The sequence below is a fragment of the Phyllostomus hastatus genome, unplaced genomic scaffold (assembly GCF_019186645.2).
Source record: "Phyllostomus hastatus isolate PE091 unplaced genomic scaffold, TTU_PhHast_1.1 phas_contig_80, whole genome shotgun sequence".
Taxonomy (NCBI): Eukaryota; Metazoa; Chordata; class Mammalia; order Chiroptera; family Phyllostomidae; genus Phyllostomus; species Phyllostomus hastatus.
The window spans coordinates 13910678-13938347 of NW_025333960.1; the positions used below are offsets into that span (position 1 = coordinate 13910678).

General features: G+C 37.1%; 1 protein-coding gene and 1 non-coding gene across 6 annotated transcripts in view; both read left to right on the forward strand.

Annotated features, from left to right (window-relative positions):
• The window catches only part of DLGAP1 (DLG associated protein 1), an 861456-nt gene that overhangs the window by 222529 nt on the left and 611257 nt on the right, over positions 1 to 27670 (forward strand). The window lies entirely within an intron of this gene.
• On the forward strand, positions 13392 to 13531 carry LOC123826476. The gene has a single exon (XR_006787056.1). It is a non-coding gene; the product is annotated as a small nucleolar RNA SNORA7 (small nucleolar RNA).

The following is a 27670-nucleotide window of genomic DNA, read 5'->3' on the forward strand; positions in this document are numbered from 1 at the left end:
AACAGCATGAAAAAAGGGGATAAAATATGGGTGAGGAGATGATATTAGGGCAGTATTGATGGGTTCAGTGTGCAGTGTGAGCCAGTGTGGATGACCTGCACTGAGGAAGGTGATACTCACTTTTAACCTCCCAAAGCAGCATTGTTTTAGATTATAATACTGAAAATATCCATCAACATACAGATAACAGAGGAGGCTTAGATAGTTTGGGTTTAAACCGTATACACGTTGCTTAACATTAGATGTGAGAAAATTGCTGTTGAGATGTTGCAGTTCTCATTGTGGCCCTGGGAGCCACTCACCCTGATCATCACTTAACTATAGCATTGGCTACTTTTAATAATGTGAAACTACTTTTTAAAGAAGCAAACCAGATTTTATACTACTTCCAAGGAAATAAATGGATTTTTATTATTTTTAATATATTTTATTGATTATGCTATTACAGTTGTCCCGTTTTCCCCCCTTCACTCCCCTCCACCCTGTACACCCTCTCCCACCCATATCCCCCCCTTTAATCATGTCCATGTGTCATACTTGTAAGTTCTTTAGCTTCTACATTTCCCATACTGTTCTTGCCCTCCCCCTATCTATTTTCAACTTATGATCTATGCTACTTATTCCTGTACCTTTCCCCCCTCTCTCCTCCTCCCACTCCCCTGTTGCTAACCCTCCATGTGATCTGCATTTCTGTGGTTCTGTTCCTGTTCTAGTTGTTTGCTTAGTTTCTTTTGGTTTTGCTTTAGGTGTGATTGTTAATAATTGTGAGTTTGCTGTCCTTTTACTATACATGTTTTTTCTTTATCTTCTTTTCTTAGATAAGTCCCTGTAACATTTCATAAAATAAGGGCTTGGTGATGAACTCCTTTAACTTAACCTTATCTGAGAAGCACTTTATCTGCCCTTCCATTCTAAATGATAGCTTTGCTGGATAGAGTAATCTGGGATCTAGGTCCTTGTCTTTCATGACTTGGAATATTTCTTTCCAGCCCCTTCTTGCCTGTAAGGTCTCTTTTGAGAAATCAGCTGACAGTCTGATGGGAACTCCTTTGTAGGTGTCTGTCCCCTTATCTCTTGCTGCTTCTAGGATTCTCTCCTTCATTTTTACCTTGGCTAATGTAATTATGATGTGCCTTGGTGTGTTTCTTCTTGGGTCCAACTTCTTTGGTACTCTCTGAGCTTCCTGGATTTCCTGGAAGTCTATTTCCTTTGCCAGAATGGGGACGTTCTCCTTTATTATTTGTTCAAATACATGCTCAATCTGTTGCTTTTCCTCTTCCCCTTCTGGTACCGCTATAATTCAGATGTTGGAACATTTAAAGATGTCCTGGAGGTTCCTAAGCTTCTCCTCATTTTTTTTTAATTCTTATTACTTCATTCTTTCCTGTTTGGTTTTTTTTTTCTTCCTTCTGGTCCACTCTATTGTTTTGAGTCCCAGTTTTCTTCCCATCACTATTGGTTGTCCGTGCATCTTCCTTCATCTCTTTTATGGTAACCTGCATTTTTTCATGTAATTTTGCTTTTCATGTAATTTTCATGTAATTTTGCCCAAAATCAATGAATTCTGTGAGCTTCCTGATCACCAGTGTTTTGAACTGTGCATCTGATAGATTGGCTGTCTCTTGGTTGCTCAAAAGGATGAGCCCTGGGGCATTGATCTGTTTTTCTGTTTGAGACTCGTCGCTCCTGTTACGGTGAGGGGCGGAACCTTAGGTGTTCAACAGGGCTGGGCACCCCAGTCACTAGATTGTGACGTTGTATGTGGGGGTGGGGGCAGGAGGGAACAATGGCGGTAGCTCTGTTCTCCTGGGATCTCAGTTTCTTCCCTGGGATACTGGGTTGCGCGCTCTGCCTGGTTCACAATAGCAGCCTCACTGGGTCTGCCAGTTGCTGCTTGTGTGCTCAGGGTCCACCCGCTGCGATCCTGTGTGCCCCAGATGTTTTACATGCTCCCGGCTGCCTTATGCGTCCAGTTCTCCCTGTTCTCCGCGCTCTGCGACCCGCTCATGGCTGCTGCTCATCTCTGCTCCTCCTACCGGTCTGGATGAACGGGTCTACTTCAACTTCTTGGCTGTCCAACTTCCATTTAGATAAATTCTCTATCAGTTCTGGGTGTTATTCTGCCTCTAAATTGTTGTTGTTCTAATCTTGGTTTTGCATGGAGGTACGGTGCATCCACCTATGCCTCCATCTTGCTGGAAGTCCCAGAAATGGATTTTTTAGGTAGATTTTTTTCTCTTCAGAGATCTTTCAAGTGTATGCTAAATAACCAAAGACTAAAGACTAATAATTCTCATTAGGTAAAATTGCTTGATCAATACTTATTGGGCCAAATTTTTTAACAAAGGATTTATTTCTTTTTCAGCTCTTTAAAAGCCCAGACTCCATCGGATAAATATAAAAAAATGAATTTTCCAAATGATATAGATAATTTACTTAATATTTAAGGGGTAGATGAAAATGCAACCCTTCATACATCTTAGAGTTAATGACATTGATAAGCAAGGCTTTGCAAAGTGCAAATGTAGTGGGTTTTCTCAGTTGCTACTTTGGTAATTACTTCTTGGCCATTATAAGGTATGAATTAAGTTTTGAAATCAGAGCTGCTGTATGTCGACACCATGATATCAACAGCACCCCCCAAAGATGTTCAGTGTACAACTCTTCCAACATCACATAGTGGCTCTACTTGGCCTTCTCCCTGCTCAGTGATAACAATAACACCAATCACAGGTGAATTTTGATGCTCATGAAAATACATGGGATGTTTATTACAATTGTTCATTCCTGTTTTCTATTCTTCAAGAAATTGTAGTTTAAGAGGGCTGGGGAACATTTCAAAAGTCTACTCTACTAAAAAGTTAACTTCAAGTAAATTGAATGTAGGCGGTCCATGGATTTCTTGGAGACATCTTTGCCTCAAGGTTACCCATTTCTGACAATTTGAAAGCATTAAGCAGCTCCCATTGCTAGCTCATTTGCTTTCAGTGGCCTGGAAGGGCAGTTACATATTTTGACTAGAAATACAGTGCTAGTGTAAATGTATAATCCCTCATTATATTGTATCATCATGTTCTTTTTTACTGAATAAACTTCCTCAATAGTTACTGAATATGTTTTTTAAAGGAAGGACACCAAAAATGAAAAGTGGAAGAGCAGTTTTAGTGTGCATTTACATAGCTGAAAAGAATTTTTTCCAACACTAAGAAGACTTTTCTGCTTCTATTTAATTAAAAGAAAACACAATTCATCTATGTATTATCAGGAAGTTTTCAAATTGACTTAAAAAGCTATATTCTTTTATATGATCTTAATAATTTCAGATATCAGTCCCTTTTTTCTGCTTAACAAGGGCACAAACCTACCTGACTTTGGTTGTCAGTGGGAAATAGTGTGGAATTGCTTTTACATTTGGTTCATAATTTACAGAGGATCTCTGAAGAACTTGAATAGACATTTCATTTAACTCGTGACACTTTGAGGAAAGTGGTATTCCTTTTTACAAATGCTGAAACAGACTAGGAGAAAATTTACATCCTACATATTTAGATATGCCATAGCTGCAATACCTTAAGTAGCATGTGTCATGTACAGATTGTTTTTGCAGGTTAGGAATTCTAATAATTTTTTTTATTTTGCATGTATAATAACATTGTGTCATAATATTTTTATTATCTCTTTACAACTCATAGTAACTCATTTGATTCTAGTCATAAAGTAATTACAAAGTGATTCATGTTAATATTACTTGGTTTAAGTTTCATAATTCATGTTGTCACTAAAGCTATTTGTACATATTGAATTTTATCTACTCATAACTCAGGCAAAAATTGCTTCCTTTTCATTTTCTTTTTTTAAAATTATTTTATTGTTGTTCACCTTTTCATTTTCTTGCTGCAAACAGAAACTAACTCTGTGTAACATAAGCATACCAGGAATTTAATAGTAGGATCTTAGGAAAATGAACAAGTTTGAAGGGAAGGCAACAGAGTTGGTCTCAGAAAAGGCAGGAACTCAGACACTCCAGAGCTCTTGGTGGCGGGAAAAGTGTGACTGAAGCACCCAATGCCCTAGAACATGTGACAAACACAAGGCCAGTGGGTCGAATCCGGCCCTCCACCTTGTTTTATCTGGCCTGGCACCTTATTTCTACCTGGTGGCAGCACCAAGCTCTCACTTAACTGTTAAGGAGTAGTTACATTTATACAGTCCTAAAATTACATTCGGCCCTTTGAAGGCAACGATGAGGCTGATGTGGCCCCTGGTGAAAATGAGTTTGACAACCCTGTCCTAGAACAAAGGTGTTACACTAAGCGTGTCTTCTGTTCATGGTTTCTCCACTCGATTCAAATTCCTAACAGAAGAGGCTCCAAGGACCTCTCTGGCTTCCAGGATTCATCACGCCTCTCCAACACTGTACCATTGGAGAAGAGGAAATTCTTCAAAGGAACTAAGTATACTACAGAGAAGAGGAGTAAATATAAGCTGACAAACAAGAGCAACAAGAAAGCAAATTCTCTGTTTTAGGGAAGCAGTAATAAATAACTTCCTTCTTACTCTCCTGAGCTCAGTGCACGTATACACACATGCATACACACATACACATATGTGCAGGCACTCAAACAGAGAGAGAAATCAGAAGTAACAGTCCCACATTAAAGCTGACTGGAGAATGTGGTGTTAGAATTACAACCAACTGGGCTTGCCAGACTTACACACACAGGCCCTCAAGTAGCTGTGAACTCCTGCTCCCCCAAGGGAGGACTCTGACCTCACGGCAGTGTGCAGACTAGCATGTGGCCTTTTCCTTGGAAGGCCCACTCAAAAGAAAAAAAGACACCTATTTTGAGTGTGCTTCACTTCTTCCTCATATCAAGCACTGATATGTCATCTCTTGTGCCATGGGAGGAGTGAGTAAAAAGATCAGAAGTAGTATTGTAGCAGAAGTTTCTTCACAAAAAGGCATATGGTCAGAGAATTTCAGGACACCCACTATACAATGTCCATTATAACATTAATTTTTGTGTCATAAAGGTAATTCTTGCACAATTTTTAAAAATTCCATCCATAAAGGTACAAATAAAGTTAAACTTCCTCACGATGCTACCACCCCCCAAAAACCACTAACATTTTAATACTCATGCTTCTTTTATTCCATACTTCTGGACATAGGCACATCTTCATATTTTTTATATTTTAGCACATGTCTTGATTCCTATATCTTTTGTTTGTGCTTTTTTGCTAAATTTATTGGGGTGACATTGGTTACTAAAATTATATAGGTTTCAAGTGTACAATTCTTTAATACATCATCTTTATATTGTATTGTGAGCTCTCCACCCAAAGTCAAGTCTCCTTCCATAACCATGTATTTGACCCCATGTACTACCTGCTACCCCCTTGCCTTCTGGTAACCACCATTCTCTTTCTGTGTCCATGAGTGTTTGTTTGTTCATCTTATTTGTTGATTTGTTATTTTCAGTTTTATATTTCCCATGCGAGTAACATCATAAGACTCTTGACTCTTTCTGCCTGATTTATTTCACTTAGCATGATATTCTCAAGATCCATTCATGTTGTCACAAATGGCAGTGTTTCATCTTTTCTTATGGCTGAGTAGTAGTCCATTGTGTATATGTACCACATCTTTTTTATCCAATCATCTATTAAAGGACACAAGTTTATTTCATGTCTTGGTCACCATGAATAATGCTGCAATGAATATATGGGTACATATATCTTTGTGAATAAATGTTTTAAAATTTTGTGGGTAGATACCCATAAGAGGGGTTGCTGGGTTGTATGGTAACTCCATTCTTAATTTTTTGAGGAACCTCAATTCTGTTTCCATAGTGGCTATTATCAGTTTATATTCACACCAGCAGGGAATGAGGGTTCCTTATTTTCTCCACAATCTCTCTAATACTCGTTATTTCTTGAATTGTTGATAATAGCCATTCTAACAGGTGTGAGGTAATATCTCATTGTAGTTTTGATTTGCATTTCCCTAATAGCTAGTGAACTTCCATGTCTTAATATGGAAGACATATCTTAATTTGTAACACATACAAATATGAATTAATTATTAACTATGCCTTGTGTGTGGTTTTTTGAAGAATATTTCATAACAATGTTGTACATTTGTTACAGGTTGCTGTTGAGGGCAGTTTTATATAGAGAGAATCTACAAAGTTTCCAAGGATGATTACTGATATGTTGTAAGAAGTGATGCCTTTGTCCTATAAAGAACTGAGAAAGGAACTATGCTAATAGGCATTACTGCCAGTCACATTATGGCTGTGCATTATGTCTACTCCATAATGTCAACACAATAACATTATCTATCTACATACCTAGACACCATCTTACCCAATTCCTCTGCTTAACAGACAAGAAACTAAGAATGAAAAAATGTGAAGTTCTATGCATTCCACTCTGCCATGATATATGACTTTTCAGAAATCAAGTAAAAAAAAAAACCTTGACATTATAAGGGAATGATAGTCTAATAGTGTGTATTGCATGCTAGCTATTCCCCCTATACTACAATAATGCTTGCAGCAGCAATTATTACACTCATTCCTCAGATAATGATACTGTGGGTTAGAGTTTTAAACATTACATTGTGTTGAATTCACCACCACATAATTCATTTCTTAAAGTGGGAAGATAAAGGAAAGAAGTCCTGACTCCTGATTTCTCGCTCACATGTGAAATAATGTAACTACATTCTAGTTATATTTATTATATTATTTATCTTTATTATAAGTCAGTAAAGCACAGCATATAATCCTCTGAAGCAAAGAGACTGAGCAGTGTCCTAGAGACCCAGAGCTGGAGAATGTGAGTCATGCTAGAGCCTATCCACTTTGCCACTAGGATACTCTAGTAAAATCATGTTTCAAGGGAGATGCTAGGGCAAATTGTTATCTACAGTATGAACTGAAAGAGTTCCCAGTGCAGGAACTACAGATATATTCTATCCTACAGATTACAAATGGGTGAGGGTCAGAGCCTTATTTGGTAACTGATTGGTGAGCTCAGGGTCAGTAACTGGTATCACCCTTAGCATTTCCCTCACTAGGGCTTTCTCTGTCCTAAGATTGAGCCACCAAGTAGCCACTAACTGTATCCTCTGGGAAATAGGGTGGAGTTAGCATAGTCTTGACTTGTTTTAGGTGGGGGTAAACATGTCTGGACCAGGAGGATCAGTGGATATTATTTATTGAGTTTTGAAGGATTGGAGAACTGTTTATATGGTGATCTCCCATGCTAAATTGTACCACTAAGAACATTTCTTGAACTTCTCAATAAATGTTTGCTAAATAAAAAATGAAGAAAAAAGAATAAAGTACTTACATGCAAACAATTGGTTGTTCAGTGGTCTAGAGATTGATAGAGACATGTCTTATATGTTTATAAATCAGCTAGAACAAACAAGTGTGCAGAGAGTATTGTTTTCTTTTATGTAGTAGAAGTCATCTCCTCTAAGACATGTCAATAGAAATAGTTCAACATGGGAAATCAACAGCATGGCATTAAAATGTTAAGATGATTTATTTAAGGAAGGAAAACATGCCATGATTTATTTGTAAAACTTAGAAGGTCTGAGCTATAAAATGCAGCATGGGAATCAGTGAGTCATTTTGACTAGCCCTTGAAAATGTTAGCTCAGTGTCCTGCTAAGGTACATGAGCCAACAAATTCCTAAGCTTCATTTGAAAGAGACAGAAAAAGAAAAATGAAAATATTGCTATTCCAAGGTTCACTGGCACATATACTATGTGCATTTTGTGTACTGTCCCTCCAAGAGATTTAATGAACTTGATGAAGATCCAGAGAAGAGAAACTTAAATGACTAAAGGGATTCTGGCGCTTCTGATAAAAATATCTATAAAAATTATATCCAGCATTGCTTCAGTTCTTACTGTATGCTAGTCAATGTGAGACATGTATTTACGGATTGAATCCTTACAAAACTCTATTGGGCAGGTAATATCATTTTAACCCCATTTACAGATAAGTTTACAAAGGATCAGAGAATTTAAGTGACTTACCCAAGTCAGACATCTAGTAACTGACTGAGGCAAGATTTGAACCCAGGTAATGAGGTCCTAAAATCCATGCTCTTAACCATGACATTAAACAGAGAAGGTCATATATTCGGTTTTCAAAAAGGAAAGCAGAGAAAAAAAATTATGGGCATTTTTAAAATGATAAACATGCTGATAGACTTAATTTGGATTTGTCCTTCACCTATGAAAACATCGTAAATATGTAACTGGAAAAGACACCGGTGTTCGGGCTGCCTGTCACTACCAATTCCAATAAGCAATGACAGCAATTGAATCTTTTATGGGCACTTTATTCAGATGGCCGGTGATCCAGGAAGATGGTGGGTTCATACCCTAACAAACCATCTTCCCTTCTCTTTCCTGGTCAGATCTTTTATAAGGTGGATGGATGGGGGAGGACAAAGAAGGTGTGGTGAGGGCTTGGAGATTCAGAAGCTGCAACATTCCTGTCCTGGACAGTTAGCTGTTCCCAGGCAGGGTGGTCAGAACACAAAAGGCCCAGATGCCTCCAACTTCTCCCCAGGCAGTAATCTCTAGTCATGGGAGGAGGTCAGCTGTTTTTCCCAGGAGCCAGGATGGGCCTTATCTGTAGTTTCTGAAACAAAAGCTTTAAAATACACATTACTTGCTAGACTTATAATTTTTTACCTTAAACTAAAATTTTCTAAGTCTTGAGTCCCCTATCAGATTTGTTATATTTTCATATAAATAAGAAAAAATGTTACTTTAGACAGTGCAAGCAAAAACAAAAAAACTTTTATTTAATATATTATTCAAAACAATACTAGGAATAAAATATTTGCAGAATCAAAATTCTTAAATGATTTCATTGATTTTAGCTTCAACTGGTTTTTACCAACAAACATTAACAATTTTCATGTATTTTTGTGATGTTAGTCTCATGTCAATTTCATGGCCTCCAGGTCACTTCCTCACATTTGGGGGCAGGGAGAAATGCACCAGGCTCAGAGCCTCTGTTTTTCTCATCTCCTCCCCTGGTGGGTGAATATCAAGGGTGATGCTGTCACAGTTTCTTTCCCCTCAGTTTAGCAATTTCCTTTTATTGATGCATCCTGAACTTTGCCATTATCTAAATAATCTCCATGTGTAAAAATTATAATTGACAGTAAACCATTCTTATAATAATCCTCTTCTTTATTCTTATTATTCATCTTCTTTTTTAAATTTGAATGAGATGTACATACAGCCCCACTCATTTTTTTTTTTAATTTTTCTGGACTCTCAGTATCTCCTGGATAATTTCATTTTCTACCTGATCAGTCAATCATTTCATTAAGATTTGCAACAACACCCTCAATTCCTTGACCACATAGTCATTGCACTCAATATACCTTTGATTCCAATCTTAAATCCAACCAAATTTTTCCTCTGCTTCTGCTTTTAGACAGCTGAAGAATATGTAACAAATATAGTTACTTATATTTGGCAAGGAAATATTAAACACACAATAAATAAGTCAACAAATGGATGAGAAAAACATTTCCCCTAAATGGCTGTCATGCATTTGTGATTTTTAACCTTAGCTGCTTCATTAAAACCCTCTGGCAAGCAGTGTACAATCCTTTACACTATCACGTGGTAGTTAAGAAACACACTGAAGCCACATTCTTGGGAAACTTAAAATCTCTAAGGCTCAACTTCTGCATCTGAAAATGGGAATAACAGAAGTACCTACCTTATAGATCAAACTTTTCTTTTTGTCTTACTGAGCTTCCTCAGTTTTCTTCACTCAATATATGCACTTTTGAATTTTTAGAAGAAAAGGTGTTCTTAAAATTCAATTTAACAAGTTTTTAATGAGTGTCCACTATGTTTTGGAAACCACGAGGATACAAGATGAATGTACCATGACTTCTGATTTCGAGGGCTTCATCAAGTGGCAGAAGAAGAAATGCATCCAATGGGCTAGAAAATAGGGTTGAGTAAGATGTGTTAAAAGACAAGGACAGAAATGTTTAGGGTGAACTCAGTAAGAGGAACAAAAATTACCTGAATGGAAGTCAAGAACCTGTTCACAATAGACTCTAAAATTTTCTTATTCATCCCATAATAAGAAAAAGAAAAGAAGAATAATAAAAGTTTAAAAAATAAATTCTATGGTTACCATGTATTTCTGTTACTTTTTCAGTAAACATCTTAATTACATTTTAAGATTTATTTTTACTAATCAGTAAGAAAGGATACAAAGAATATCAAGATCTACCCAAATTGCCATGAGTAAAAGGGGTGTGCTGAGAGTAGAGGATGAAATATGTCTCCCTTATATCATTAGTTATCAGAGCAGCACTAAATTTTTCAACCTATAATAATTCTTCAAAGAAATATATATTTGCTAAAATATGATTTAAGGAAGTGCTACAGTTTGATAATTTACAGAACAATAGGACTTTGATATATAAAATGTTTTCCATTTGATATATTCTTTCAATCAAAGTTAAAAACCTAATGAAATATTTCAAAAGAAATTATTATTCTCTGAAGAGAGGGTGGAAGAGTTTATGACTTGGAAATTAAATTGGCTGGTTAATAACTAAAAATAAATTGAAAACTTAGAGCACTTAAACTGGCAACATTATCGTTATATTGATTCACTGTCAAATGGAAATAGAAATTAAATTTAAGTAGAACCCACTAAGAATTGTTAGTTTGAAAGATGGTGGCATAAGTATATATAAAATGTACATCTTTCCACAACCACATCAAAATTACAATTAAACTACAGAACAGCTACTATTCAGAACCAAACCAGAAATCTACCCGCACAGAAGTCCTACAACTAAGGATATAAAGAAGAACACATCAAAACTAGTGGGAGGGATGAAGACACTGAATGGGCTGGACCTACACTCATGTGTAGTTGATAAAAATCAGAAGGGATATCTCAGCTGCAGAGGTCCCACCTGAGGAGCAATAGGTCCCAGCCCATGACATCCCTCAACCCATGGTTCCAGTGCCATGAAGAAAAGTTCCCATAACTTCTGGCTGTAAAAATCAGCAGGAATTGTGACTAATTGGGACCAAGGGCTACTGGAGTCCCAGGCTTTGCTTTTAAAGGGTCCACACATGGACTTACTCAGACTCACTCTCTCTGAGCTCCAGGGCTGAGGCAGCAACTTGAAAGGTACCAGGGACATACAGGGAAGAATTGAATTGTGTGGCATCAGGGTGAGAGCTGGAGGGCAGCTTTCTTCCAGACTGAAGTGCTGGCAGAGGCCATTGCCCCTTATCTGAGCCATTCTCTTACAGAGCCTGCTGGTAGGCACCACATTTGAGTCTCTATCAACCTATCTGATACTGTTCTCCCCACCCTGGTGATTCTCTGAGACCCCACCACACCCAACTTGCAGACCCACCCAAGCTGTTTACAGTGGATTTTTCATACAAATGCACTGTCCTTGCTCATGCTTCAGACTTTCCTAAAATCTCTCAAATAAGCAGCATCTGGCCTTGGCATGCCCTATATCTCTCACTAAATTTACCCAAGCCTTGCACTAATGGCAGCTGGCCTTTAATGCAGGGTGTGGCCTCTCCTGGGCACCTCCAAGCCCAGCACAACTAGCAGCCATCTGCAGATTGCTTTGTAGATCATCCTAGGTGGCTCCAGGTAAAACATGTGTGCCAGCTAAACTTGGAACAGAAGCCTCAGAGCCAGTGCACCCAGTACAGTTTTAGACCATGTTGAAGAACCACCCAACCACCTTCACAAGCAACATATTTGAGGGTCAGACTCAGTGGGCACAAGAGTGCCACTGAATTAAGTTCTGTTCTGAGGGGTGAGCCCCTGCACAGCTTATCCTCTGTGGTGGGTACAGCCAGTCCTTGCAGCCAATGGGCCTTGGGGTAAGTCCCTCCCACTGACATGCCCACAACAACCAAAACTGAACTACAACAGGAGTATGTACACAACCCACACAAGGGTAAGAGGTGGCATACTTGGAGTACCCAGCTCAAGTGGATGCAGAGGCTATGCCTTTAGCTGCTACAGAACACCTACTACATAAGGCCACTCCACCGAGCCTGGGAGATGTAGCAGCTGTACCCAATACATAGAAACAAACACAGGGTGAGTGCCAAAATGAGGAGGCAAAGAAATATGTCCCAAAAGAAAGAACAGAACAAAACTCCAGAAAAAAAAGAGTGAAATCAAATGGAGACAAGCCATCTACTAGATGCAGAGTTTAAAATGGTGGTTATAAAGATGTTCAATTAACTTAGAGGAAAAGAAGATGAACTTAGTGAGAACTTCAACAGTGTAAACAAGGACATTGAAACTATAAAAAAGAACTGTTCATAAATGAAGGATACACTAACTGAAATGAAGAATATATTACAGGGAATCAACAGTGGAGTAGATAAAGCAGAGGATCAAATCAGAGGTTTAGAAGATAAGGAAGCAGAAAACACCCAATCAGAACAGCAAAAAAGAATCCCCCCAAATGAGGATAATATAAGGAGCCTCTTGGACAATTGTAAGTGTACTGACATTTGCATCATGGGGGTGCCAGAAAAAAGAGAGAAATTAAGGAATTGAAAACCCATGTGAAAAAATAATGATGAAAAACTTCCCTAACTTGGTGAAGGAAATAGCCCAGGAAGTACAACAAGTCCAAGAAGCACAAAGAGTCCCAAACCCCAAGAAGCCTACACCAAGACACATCATCATTAAAATGCCAAAGATTATGCCCTGGCTGGTGTGGCTCAGTGGATTGAGTGCCAGCCTGTGAACCAAGAGGTCACTGGTTGGATTCCCAGTCAGGGCATGCCTGAGTTGTGGGCCAGGTCCCTGGTTGAGGGTGCACAATAAGCAACTGATGGATGTGTCTCCCATGTATCAATGTCCCTCTCCTTCTCTCCCTCCCTTCCCCTCTCTCTAAAAACAAATAAAATCTTTAAAAAATAAAACAAATAAAATGCCAAAGGTTAAAGACAAAAAGAGAATCTTAACAGCAACAAGGGAAAAGAAGTTAGTTACATACAAAGGAGCTTCCATAAGACTATCAGCTAATTGCTCAACAGAAACTGCAGGCAAGAAGGGACTGGCAAAATATATTCAAAGTGATGAAAATCAAGGACCTACAACCAAAATTGTCCAGCAAAGCTATCATTTAGAATTGAAGGACATATAAAGAGCTTCCCAGACAAGAAAAAGCTAAAGGAGTTTATCACCATCAAAGCAGTATTATAGGAAGTATCAAAGGTTCTTCTTCAAGAAGAGAAAAAATATAAATAATAAAATGGTAATAAATACACATCTATGAGCAATTGAATCTAAAAAAAAAAAAAAAACCACATGCAAACCTCCCAGGACCACATCTAGAGAATGGCTAATATTCTGCCAGCTTCAGAGACAGGAGGGAACACACGCCTGGCAGAGGTACCCATTCCATTCCCCGCTTGCTCTGTAGCTGGTGATTGGAAGACACTCTGCAACAATGCTAAAAACAACAACAACAAAAAAAAACACATGCAAAATAAATAAATTAGCAGAATGGAAACAGTCTTTTAGATAAAGAGAACATTTTGACAGTTGCCAGATGGGAGGGGCATTGTGGGGATGGGAGAAAAAGGTGCAGGGATTAAGAAGTACAAATTGGTAGTTACAAAATAGTCACAGGGATGTAAAGTACAGTTTAGGGAAAGTAGTCAATAATATTGTGGTGCCTATGTATGGTTTCAGATCAGTGCAAGGTTTCTCAGGATGATCACTTAATAAGTTATATAATGTCTAACAACTGGAAATAGAAAAAAAATAAAAAGAGAAAAAAGGGAATTGTTAGTCTAAGGAGCACTTCATCTTTTCTAAAGTATATACATGGGGCAAAAGTAGGTTTACATTAGAAAATAAATATATTAATAAATAATACAAAAATAAACTTCTTTCATATACTCACAATTCTAAACCTACTTTTGCTCTACACTGTATATAAGTGTCATGGCTAAGAAAATTGAACTTCAGTGCTGCTATTATATTTAGCAGTCTTAAGAATCTGCTATCTGGGAGCTTTTCCAGTACTGTGTGGACCTGTTCTTGGTACCATCATTAGTATTCATTGGGGACCATCATAGTTATGTATAGTTGATCTTCCATCCAAGAAACTAAATTACAAAGCAAAACAAGAAACTTTTATGTCTTGTGTTTGGAGAACAGTTTTGGGGTGGGATTTTTTTTGGTGTAATTGTAAATATTTGGAATTCCTCTCAAATATAATTAATGGTGAAAATTTAGATCTTTAAGCATTACAACAAAGCTTATCTAACACCTAAAAATTTTTTATGTTGCATCATTATGACAGGAGGAAGAATCCACATAATTTATGTAGATTATGTCTGTTCATATAAAGTAAGTACAGGAATTAAAAAATGATAGTCAAAGTGAAGTCAAATTACTATCTTGAATGTCCTATGCATCTTTCTTAGGCAATACTCTATCTCTATCAAAAACTTTCTCCTATCCCTAATCAAAAACTAATTGATCACTGTGGTGGCTCAACACAGGTGCACAAATTCTTTGTTAATAGTCCCTCCAAATATGGAGCTTAGCTCCTCTCCCTCTTAGTTGGGGAAAACTTAATGACTTGCTTCTAACAAATGGAGCATGAAAAGTGAAAAGTAACTACAGTAGAGATAATTGGCATACATTGTTTTAACCAGGTTAAGGTTAACTACATCAGTGATGTTGTGTTGATGACAGGTACCATATGATATAAAATAATAAGAACAGCACTTTACTTTTTCCCAAACCCACAACTCCAGTCTGTTGTGAAAAAAAATCAGAAAATTTTAAATAGAAGGACCTTCTACAAAATATATGACCAGTACTTTTCAAACTTTTCAAGGTCCTGAAAGCAAAAAAATAAATAAATAAAAAATAAAAAAAAATAACTCACCCAAAGTAGAAGAGACTGAGACAACACAGCAAAACTCAATGTACATTTCCTAGCATAAATCAGGACCAGAAATAGAATATTAGTAGAAAAACTAGAGAAATTCAAGTACAGTCCTTAGTTTAGGTCACTAGTGTAGTTTAGTTTAGTTTAGTCTAGTTTAGTTTAGTATTGCACCAAGGTTCTTAGTTTTTTATTGTAACTTTAGGGAAACTAAGTGGAGGTTATAAGAAACCCACTACACTGTTTTCAACTCTTTTGTAAATGAGATATTTTAGATATATTTTTTAAAATAACTAACTCATGAGAAGTGAATGCCCACTGATGATTATTGCTGTTTTAAGCTACTACAATTTGGAGTGATTGGTTATGCAACAAAGCATAATCAGTGAAATTACATAAGTTGAAATATGTAAGTTCATCAAATGCTATTCTCACCAAGGAGATAATAGTACAGATTAAGACAACTATTGTACCTCTTAATGTTACTTAGAATGTTTTTGAACTTACACCAGGTGATCAATAATGTAATTTACTATAGAATTTGGAGTGTAATGCTTAATGAAACATGTACTTATATTCAAGAGAGTAGTCAGAAGAAGCCAGTGGAGCTGAAAATCTGCCAAACCAAAGGCTAATTAAAATGAATTTTAAATATTTCACCCTGGTTGGTGTGGCTGAGTGGATTGAGTGCCAAGCTGTGAATCAGAGGGTCACCAGTTCAATTCCCAGTCTAGGGTACATGCCTGGGTTGGGGGCCAGGTCCCCAGTAGGGAGTTCAGGAGGGGCAACCACACACTGATGTTTCCTTCCCTCTCTTTCTCCTTCTTTTCTCTTCTCTAAAAATAAATAACATCTTTTTAAAAAGTATTTTTCTATTTTTTATATTTTCACCTACTTGAAACTACTAGTTTTTTCAACATTACTGTAAGTGAGACATATGCCCCTTTTTTAAGAGTAAAATGGCTAAATCTGAGACACTGGGTCTACTGGTGACCCAGTCTCTAAAGAAAACTTGATTTTTAAAAAATTCTTTTATTGTTGTTCAATTACAGTTGTCTGTATTTACGCCCCCCCAAACCTACATCCCTCCCTTGCTTCCACACTCCCTCTTGGTTTTGTCTGTGTGTCCTTTATAGTAGTTCCTGCAAACCCTTCTCCCCACAGTCCCCTCCCCTCTTCCCCTCTGGCTATTGTTAAATTTTTCTTAATTTCAATGACTCTGATTATATTTTGTTTGCTTTTTCTTGTATTGATTATGTTCCAGTTAAAGGTGAGATCCTATGGTATTTGTCCCTCACTGCCTGGTTTATTTCACTTAGCATAATGCTCTCCAGTTCCATCCATGCTGTCTCAAAGGGTAGGAGCTCCTTCTTTCTGCTGTGTAGTATTTCATTGTGTAAATATACCATAGGTTTTTGATCCACTCATTTGCTGATGGGCACTTAGGTTGCTTCCAGCACGTGGCTATTGTAAATTGTGCTGGTATGAATATTGGGGTACATAGGTTCTTCTGGATTGGTGTTTCAGGGCTCTTAGGGTATAATCCCCAGCAGTGGAATTGCCTGGTCAAAGGGCAGTTCCATTTTTAGTTTTCTGGGGAAATTCCATGTTGTTTTCACAGTGACTGCACCAGTCTGCATTCTCACCAACAGTGCACTAGGGTTCCCTTTTCTCCACATCCTCTCCAACATTTGTTTGTTGATTTGTTTATGATGGCCATTCTGACCAGTGTGAGGTGATATCTCATTGTGGTTTTAATTTTTATCTCTCTGATGGCTAGTGATGCTGAGCCTCTGTTCATGTGTTTCTGGGCCCTCTGTATGTCCTCCCTAGACAAGTGTCTGTTCAAGTCTTTTACCCATTTTTTAATTGGGTTGCTTGTCTTCTTAGAGTGGAGCCGTGTAAGTTCTTTATATATTTTGGAGATGAAACCCTTGTCTGAGGTATCGTTGGCAAATATGTTTTCCCAAGTAGTTAGTTCTCTTTTAATTTTAATGCTGTTTTCTTTAGCCATGCAGAAGCTTTTTAATTTGATGTGGTAGAAAACTCAATTTAGATATCATCTCATGCCTGTCAGAATGGCTATCATCAATAAATCAACAAACAGCAAGTGTTAACAAAGAAGTGGAGAAAAGAGAACCCTCATGAACTGGTGGTAGAAATGCAGAATAGTGCAGCCACTATGGAAAACAGTAGGGAAGTTCTTCAAAAAATTTAAAGAGATAAAACCACTTTAAGTCCCAGCAATTCCACTTCTGTCTATATATCCGAAGAAACCAAAAATATTAATTGGAAAATTAATATTGCAGCATTATCTGCAATAGCCAAGTGTCCATCAATAGATAAGTGGATAAAGAAGTTGTGGGACTTCCGGCAAGATGGAGGCATAGGTGGACGCACCGTACCTCCACGCACAACCAAGATTAGAACAACAGCAATTTAGATGCAGAATAACACCCAGAACTGATAGAGAATTTATCTAAATGGAAGTTGGATAGACAAGAAGTTGAAGTAGACCCGTTCATCCAGAACGGTAGGAAGGGTGGAGAGGAGCTGGGCACAGGGCACGGGGTGTGTCGTGCAGTGCGAGTGGAGAGCAGGGAGAACGGGGTGCCTAAGGCAACTGGGAGCACATTAGCCATCTGGGGCGTGCAGGATCACAGCGGGTAGACCCTGAGTACGCAAGCGGCGGCTGGCAGACCCAGTGTGGCAGAGATTGTGGACCGGGGCAGAGCGCGCAACTCAGGGTCCCAGGAGGGGTACTGAGGTGCCAGGAGAGCAGAGGTACTGCCATTGTTCCCTCCCACCCCTGCCCCCACATACAACGTCACAATCTAGCCACTGGGGTGCTCAGCCCCAGTGAACACCTAAGGCTCCCCCCCTCACTGTAACAGGAGTGACCAGACCAAAAAAAAAAAAAGGAGAGAGAGAGAAAGATAGAGACATGTCTCAAATAGAAAAACAAGAGTGATGCCCCAGGGCTCATTATTTTGAGTGACCAAGAGATAGCCAATCTATCAGATGCACAGTTCAAAACACTGGTGATCAGGATGCTCACAGAATTGGTTGATTTTGGGTGCAAATTACATGAAAAAATGCAGGTTACCATAAAAGAGATGAAGGAAGATGCACGGACAACCAATAGTGATGGGAAGGAAACTGGGACTCAAGTCAATGGAGTGGACCAGAAGGAAGAAAAATACAACCAAACAGGAAAGAATGAAGAAAAAGGAATTCAAAAAAAAATGAGGAGAATCTTAGGAACCTCCAGGACATCTTTAAATGTTCCAACATCTGAATTATAGCGGTACCAGAAGGAGAACAGGAAAAGCAACAGATTGAGCACATATTTGAACAAATAATAAAGGAGAACTTCCCCATTCTGGCAAAGGAAATAGACTTCCAGGAAATCCAGGAAGCTCAGAGAGTACCAAAGAAGTTGGACCCAAGAAGAAACACACCAAGGCACATCATAATTACATTAGCCAAGGTAAAAATGAAGGAGAGAACCCTAGAAGCAGCAAGAGATAAGGGGACAGACACCTACAAAGGAGTTCCCATCAGACTGTCAGCTGATTTCTCAAAAGAGACCTTGCAGGCAAGAAGGGGCTGGAAAGAAATATTCCAAGTCATGAAAGACAAGGACCTAGATCCCAGATTACTCTATCCAGCAAAGCTATCATTTAGAATGGAAGGGCAGATAAAGTGCTTCTCAGATAAGATCAAGTTAAAGGAGTTCATCATCACCAAGCCCTTATTATATGAAATGTTAAAGGGACTTATCTAAGAAAAGAAGATAAAGAAAAAAACATGTATAGTAAAAGGACAGCAAACTCACAATTATTAACAACCACACCTAAAGCAAAACCAAAAGAAACTAAGCAAACAACCAGAACAGGAACAGAACCACAGAAATGGAGATCACATTGAGGGTTAGCAACAGGGGAGTGGGAGGAGGAGAGAGGGGGGAAAGGTACAGAGAATTAGTAGTGTGGATTGCAGGCTTAAAATAGGGGGAGGGTAAGAAAAGTGTGGGAAATGTAGAAACTAAAGAACTTAGAAGTATGACACATGGACATGACTAAAGGGGGGGATATGGGTGGGAGAGGGTGTACAGGGTGGAGGGGAGTGAAAGGGGGGAAATGGGACAACTGTAATAGCATAATCAATAAAATATATTTTTTAAAAAAAGTTGTGGTACATATATGCAATGGAATATTACTTGGCCATAAAAAATAATGAAATCTTGCCATTTGAGACCATCAGTATGGCTAGAACCAGAGGGATTTGTACTAAATGAAATAAATAAGACAGAGAAAGACCAATACCATGTGATATTACTTATGTGTGGAATCTAAAGAACAAAATAAATAAATAAATAAATAAAACAAAAACAGATTCATAGATGCAGAGAACAAACTGAGGGTTGACAGATGGGAGGAGGTTTGGGGGACTGTGTGTAAAGGTGAATGGATGAAAAAGTACAAGTAAGTAATACAAATAGTAGTGCATGGGGCTATAAAGTAGGGCATAGGGAATATGGTCCCAGGTGGATACTTGAACTATTTAGGGGATCACTTTATAAAATATATAATTTTCTAAGCACCATGCTGTACACATCACAGTAATATAAAATTATATTGGATGTCAAATGTAACTGAAAAATAAAAATAAATAATAAAAGAAAAAACATAGTTTTATATATCATAATTTAGTGGCACTTTTTTTTATGACTTTCATACTTATCAGCTGTTATTTTTTTTTTCAGTGAACTGTGTCAGGAATTTGTCCTTGATTTATTCCTTTCATTGAGTTACTACCTTGAAGTTTAAAACCAAAATTGCAAAATTTCTAACATTTGTTATGTTGAAACTTATTTTTCCTATTCTGAATATCTGAATTTTAAAGTTGATAGTAAATTCCAGACTCTTAAACTCATTTCTGAAAAAAATGGCTTTTACAACAATCTTGTCCTATCATTTCTGCTGCACTATTGTAATTTTTATGTCTTCATTCAAAAAATGGCACCTGCATTAGATCCACCAGCAGCCTCTTCCAGGGTGTTGATTTACTGCAGGAAGATTATTATTGAGGAAACAAGTATAACCCTTTATAATTCTTATCTGTGTCCTGGACTCTAATTTAGTATATTTACATCTCCATGTAATTATGAACACTTCTAACACACAAGTTTAAATCAAAATGCTGTCAGGTATGAAGAATTTTTTAAAAATGTAACCAATGTCAAAGAGTAGGAGATCAGATAATTTTTTTCTATAAATAATGTTGCATTCTTTATTAATGACATCTATGTGTGCGCTCTGGGGCAGTCTTTTGGTTTTATGCTCATTTTTTTTTCTGTTTGTAAAACTAATATGTAAAATTAATAAGCCTAATTTTAAATAAATGAATCCTTGATTTTAGTAATACCTATTCTAAAATTTTGAGCTAAGTTTTTAGTAAACTCCAAATATTTTAAAAATATTTATTGATACTATCATTAATGGGTGCAATGAGCTAGGTATTGCAGAAACGTAGCCATGTATTTGCAGAATTTGTTAACTGTTTTCTACTAATTTGTATATTTTATGGGCATTTAACATTTACTTCTCATCTACTAATATTCTGCTTTCTCTGTTGGATGTACAGCTGACCCTTGAATAACATGGGTTTCCACAGGGCAAGTCCAATTATATGTGAATTTTTTCAATAAATATATATAGTACTGTAAAAATATTTTCTTATGGTTTTCTTAATGAAATTTCTTTCTTTAACTTACTTTATTGTAAGAATACAGTATATAATACATATCCATGCAAAATATGTATGTATTAATCAACTGTGTACATTATCAGAAAGTCTTCAGGTCAACAATATGTTAGTAGTAGTTAAATCATGGAGGGGTCAAAAGTTGCACATGGATTGTTGACTTCACAGGGGTGGCACCCCTAAACTTCATGTTGTTTAAGGGTCAACTGTATCAGTTATGGTTTTCATATCTTCTTTATCATTCATGGTCCTGGCAGGAAATAAGATGAACTCAGATAGTTTAAATGAAGGCACTTATAAAGGAAGAGTTTCCTTACAGAATGGTTGGCAGGTCTAAGGACATAATTAAAGCATTTCAAAGGACCCAGAGAATAACAACATAGGGAAAAAGTTATTTCCATTAAAAAAAAAACTAAAGAATACAGGAATGATCCCAGAGAAAGCTGGAGCCCTAAAAGAGATACTATTCACTGGAAGTCTTAGTCTTTACAAGTTATAATTGTTCCTGATAATTTTGCCAAAGCAATGAAGACATGGGGAGGATATACTTCAGTCTCTTTCTCTCCCTTCCTACCTTCTAATCTCCTGTTCTGCTGCACATGCTTCCTATAGGCAAAATCTAATCAGAAGCCCACTAGTTTGACAATATGTCCTAGACATTAGTCACCCAGGCCTCCAGAGCGATGCAGAGAAGGAAAGGGAATAATTGAGAAAAAAAACAGCATAGCTTTATAAGAAAATACTTTCTTGTGGTAGACATTCCAATCTTTTTAAGTCATACTTTCAATGTATTTAAATATAAGAAAGTATTATAGTAGTTTTAGATTTTATTCAAATATTAATATAAACTGAAATTATTATGATATTCCTTTTTATGACATTTGTTTCTTCTCAAAAGATACTATAGCTGACAAATAAACAATAAAACTGCCTGACAGGTAATAAAGTTAATCAGTTGATCATCAGTTGATCATTTGAAACAACGCACCCAGTCATTTGTGGCTTTGCGAGACCTTGGACAGATCCCACCATGACTGCTCTGTAGTTTTCCACAGTGTGTTATGCTTTTCCTATTTATCTAGCTAAATTTTCCCAAGTTGTTTTTTAATTATTTGAACTGTTATCTTACTGATATATAAATACGTTGTGATATTACAGCAAGAGACTTAATAAAAATGATTAGGCTCTTTGGTGTAGACATTCTCCTTCATAGGACAGGCCTTATAAGCAACTGACATGGTGGTACTCTTAAAACTAATTCTCTGACCTTATATTCTATATTACAGAACCAGATTCTGGAAAGAGTGAGTGTGTCATTCCTGTTGTATTGACAAACTTTGCATTTCCAGCATGAAAATATAATAATTTGGAGTAGCTTTTAGAATTATAGTAATGCCTTTACATTTGTAAGTGACCTTCAACTGCTATTACACAATCTTGAGATTTATTGAGATAATTATAGATAATGAAATTACAGATGACCTCACTAATCACAGTTCTCCAAATATGTCAACTACATCATTTTCTTTCAAACAAAACCCATAGTACTGTGGTGTTTGTACTTAGCACATCTTGTTCAGATGTCTGAAACACCCACTAACACATTAGACTGCGACATAAAAGGCTGCAACTAATTTGGCAGAGAATTTTTATAGACTAAATCACTAAACTATAGCAATTTAAAAAGTGGATCACTTTTTGGAATACTTCTACAATTTAGGGAATATGAGGAATAGTAAACTAGGCCAGTCTTACTAATGAATGATAAGTTTTGCACATGCATAAATATATTTCATATTCAACTAGAGATAGTAAAATGCAATGTTATATTTTTATTAAATATCACTTAAAGTAATACTTAAAAAACATGTGTAAGATATAAAGAAAAACAATACAGTAAACATCTATGTAACTACATACAGCTTTAAAATAAAATGGTAACAGTATCTTGAATGTGGGTATATCATTCCCTTGATTTTATTTTTATGGTCATGTCAGTCTTTTTTTCTTTTTTAAAAAATATATTTTATTGATTATGCTATTACAGTTGTCCCATTTCCCCCCTTCACTCCCCTCCACCCTCTCCCACCCACATTCCCCCACTTTAGTTCATGTCCATGTGTCACAAGTTCTTTAGCCTCTACATTTCCCATACTATTCTTGCCCTCCCCTGTCTATTTTCTACCTACCATTTATACTACTTATTTTCTGTACCTTTTTCCCCTCTCACCTCCTCCCACTCCCCTGTTGCTAACCCTCTATGTGATCTCCCTTTCTGTGGTTCTGTTCCTGTTCTGGTTGTTTGCTTAGTTTCTTTTGGTTTTTCTTTTTGTGTGGTTGTTAATAATTGTGACTTTGCTGTCATTTTACTGTACATATTTTTTATCTTCTTTTTCTTAAATAAATCCCTTTAACATTTCATAAAATAAGGGCTTGGTGATGATGAACTCCTTTAACTTGACCTTATCTGAGAAGCACTTTATCTGCCCTTCCATTCTAAATGAAAACTTTACTGGATAGAGCAACCTTGGATGTAGGTCCTTGCCTTTCATGACCTGGAATACTTCCTCTTCTTGCCTGCAAGGTCTCTTTTGAGAAATCAGCTGACAGTCTGATGGGAACTCCTTTGTAGGTGTCTGTCCCCTTATCTCTTGCTGCTTCTAGGACTCTCTCCTTCATTTTCACCTTGGCTAATGTAATTATGATGTGCCTTGGTGTGTTTCTTCTTGGGTCCAACTTCTTTGGTACTCTCTGAGCTTCCTGGACTTCCTGGAAGTCTATTTCCTTTGCCAGAATGGGGAAGTTCTCCTTTATTATTTGTTCAAATATGTGCTCAATCTGTTGCTTTTCCTGTTCTCCTTCTGGTACCCCTATAATTCAGATGTTGGAGTGTTTAAAGATGTCCTGGAGGTTCCTACGCTTCTCCTCGGTTTTTTTTTTTTTTTGAATTCTTATTTCTTCATTCTTTCCTGTTTGGTTGTTTTTTTCTTCCTTCTGGTCCACTCTATTGTTTTGAGTCCCAGTTTCCTTCCTGTCACTATTGGTTTCCTGTGCATTTTTCTTCATTTCTCTTATTGTAGCCTGCATATGTTCATCTAATTTGCAACCAAAATCAACCAATTCTTTGAGCATCCTAATCACCAGTGTTTTGAACTGTGTATCTGATAGGTTAGCTATCTCTCAGTCACTTAAATGGATGAGTTCTGGGGCTTTAATTTATTCTTCTGTTTGAGCCATCTTTTTTTTTTTCCTGGTTGCACCTGTTACAGTAAGGGGTGGAGCCTTAATTGTTCACCAGGGCAGGGCACTCCAGTCACTGGGTTGTGACATTGTAGTTGGGGGTGGGGTCGAGAGGGAACAATGGCCATTGCTCCATTCTTCATGGGACCTCAGTCCCCTCTGCTGCTTCCCCCAAGCAAACTGGGGCCCTCTGGTGCCAATTCCCATGTGGGTGGGGTGTGCGCACTGTGAGACCCTCCAAGGACCTCCCCCGTGAGGATGGGTGTCTCTTCGTGTGCCTCAATTCCCACAGATGTCCTCAGTCAGTGTCCTGAGGTTCTATTTCCCAGGTCTGTGATCCTGGGTTGCAAGCCCTGCCTTGCTTTACTATCGCTGCCTCACTGGATCTGCCGGTTGCTCGTTGCCACCCCTGGGCCGGGGTCTGCCAGCTGCCACCTGTGCACTCAGGGTCCACCTGCTGTGGGCTTGCGTGCCCCAGATGCCTTACACGCCCCTGGATGTCTTATGTGCCAGTCCCACTGCTCTCTGATCTCCGCGCCTGGCTGCTCATCTCCGCCCCTCCAACTGGTCTGGATGCACAGGTCTAATTCCACTTCTTGGTTGTCCGACTTCCATTCAGATCAATTTTTCTGTCATTTCTGGATGTTACTCTGTTTCTAAATTGTTGTTGTCCCTATTTTGGTTGTGTGTGGAGGTACGGTATGTCCACCTGTGCCTCCATCTTGTCCAGAAGTTAGTCATGTCAGTCTTGAATTATCCCTTTATTTTTCTTCTAAATTTTAACTTTACCAAATTAGACATTATGGTTTAACTTAGCAAATTTTTGTATAAATTTATTCACATATTTGCCACTTACCTGTTCATTATTCTTGCATTTCAGGTTTCCATCTGGGGTCATTTTCCTTTAGCCTAGAATATGTATTTTGGAATTGCCTTTAGGGAAGAGCCAGTGGTAGTACACACTATTCATTATTTATTTATATGGAAAAAAGTCCTTAATTCTGTTTTGTTCTCAAAAGGCATTTTTACTAAATATACAATTATAAGTTGATAGTGTTTTCTTATAGCCCCTTAAATATATTATTCAACTAACCTCTGGCTTCCACTGTCAGTTCTGAGAAATCCACTATCTCAGTACAGTCAATCAACTAGTGACAAACTATATCTTCTTTTAACTCTAAAAATCATATCTTGATCTGTAGTTCCACACTAATATGTATAATTGTTAATATTTTAAATTTTTACCATGGTTGGAATTTTGGCACCTTACCATAGTTAAGGTGTAATAGTTAAGAACAGGCATGAGCTCTGTCTTATGAAACTTATGAGGAAATGAGGGAAAATTAAATAAGCACTAGAAACAAACTTGACCTCAAGTTTGGACATACTGGACCCCAAGTACATATACATTTTGGACATATTGAATATAATGTGTCTTTAAGATATTTAAGTAGAGAAATAAAGTAGGCAATTTAATATATGTCAGAAACTCAGAGGAGTTTTGACTGAACACATACTGTATTTTGCCATGCATAATGTACATTCATGTTTTTGACCCAAACTTTCAAGGAAAACGTCTTTTATTTTAATTTTTAATTCAATGTTTTTTATTTATACTTATAAATTAAGCCAATTATCATATTCTGGTTGTTATTTTGCATATGGATATCATTATTGCTTCCTAGAGTAACACTTTTAACACATAAGCATAAATAAAAGAATTAAAAACATTTATATAGATAGGGAATTAGTACCACCCATGTATAATGTGCATCCTTATTTTTCCCTCAAAAATTTGTACAAAAAAATTGTGCATTATACGTGGCAAAATATTTAAGTTTGAACATCAGATAAGTAAAGGAAGAAAATAATAATATACTGGGTAAAAATTTTAAGACTATAATGTAAAATGAGAAGAGATGAAGTATAAGAGTACAGTCTTAAAAAACTACAGTATTTAATGGCCAAGGGAGTGAAAAAATGAAGACAAAGAAAGCCACAAGGTGTTATAGGGGCATCAGGAACAGTCTGTGTCAGCAGGTTGCAATAAAATCTTTGAAAAGAGAATGTTTAAAAAGGAGGAAATGATTCAGTATTTGATATACTGCTTCGAGGGATCTTAGTTAAAATAGTACTGAAAAATAACCACTTAACTGAATATAGAAATAGGTAGTCCTGAAATCAGACTTCGGTGGTTTCAGGTCTAATGGAGAGGGAGAAAATGGAGGCCAGAAATTATGTATAAGTCATTGTAAGCTAAAGCATGGAATAGTGAAAAAGAACCCCAATATTACATGACCACTTTATTGCAAAGGTTGGTTTTATGCTCAAACTATAGCCTCTTGTCAGCTGATACAAGCTCTGGTGATGTCTTGCATCACTCAGGATCAGGATCAGGATCACAGACAGCTATTGTTGACATTGTTAGTCTCATAGTGGAAGAAAAAATGAAAGTGGCAGGACAATGCAATTACTCTAAGAGCTTCTTCTTGGAAGTGGCTCATATCACTTTCACATATATTTTATTCACTAAAGAAAGTCACATGGCCAAACCTAACATGGGCAATAGGAAACCTAATGTGAGCAATGGGAAACATAAGGCAGCAATGGGGAGGAATATTTTAATTAAATATAAAATCTATCATATGTACAAAGGGTTTTTATTATGTTATTATGAATGAGGAGAATGGGAAATAAGAGAGGCCATATTAATTGAGAAAATCTTTTTAATGAAGATAATTGATTATGTTTAATTATGATGGGAAAGATTCTAACTGTAAGATAATTATTGAATATATTCAGGAGAGAAGAGGTGGTTGATATTTTGAAGTTTCTAAGCAATAGGATCCATGTTATAGAGTGGCCCTGGCTGTAGATAGGAAGAACTTCTCCTTCATTAATGAAATAAAATTTTTCAGAAGGGTAAGAGCTCATCTACATAGATGTGTAGGTTTGTAAAAGGGTACTAGATAGAATTCTAATATGTATGATAGCTTCTCTGTGAAGTAGAATACAAGAAATCTACTAAGACAATGGAGAAAATTAAAAAATATATCAAAGGTAAAAGAAAGTGGAGAAGCTTTGAAGCATTTATAGTAAAGAAGAGTAGAGAGAGCTGAATAAAAAACATAGTCCATTTGCTAAACAGTCCTGAGGGCCTTTTGCTGATTACAAATTTACAGTGTCACCATCTGCCCTCTTGTGATTTCCCCAGCTGTATTTGCTCCCATGTAAAGCCATTGCATTATATTCATCCACAATTAGGTTTTGCCAGCTGGAAGTAAAGAAATAAGAGGTACAACAGGTAATGATATCTTGGCAATAGTGTAACTGAAATATGAATCATGGAATCTAAGCTGAATAAAATAGTGAAGTAAAGATAAGAAAGATCTGATTTACTGGATGACGATGTATCAAATTGGAGATCTTGATGAGGGAGAAGTAGAAGTCACTGAACACATAAACTCAAAGGAGAGAGACTCTAGTGGTTTTAGAATTAGTGATTTGGTATTTGAAGAGTCTAATTTGGTGATAAATTAGTGATGTGATTGTGGAAGTGGAAGTGGTTGGATTAAGTGGATTAGAGAAGGTAGCTGAGAAATTGGATGGGTTATCCACTTGTGTGCTGAAGGCATTCATTGTCATAGAAGGGGAGAGATTTGATGAATAAACAGTGAT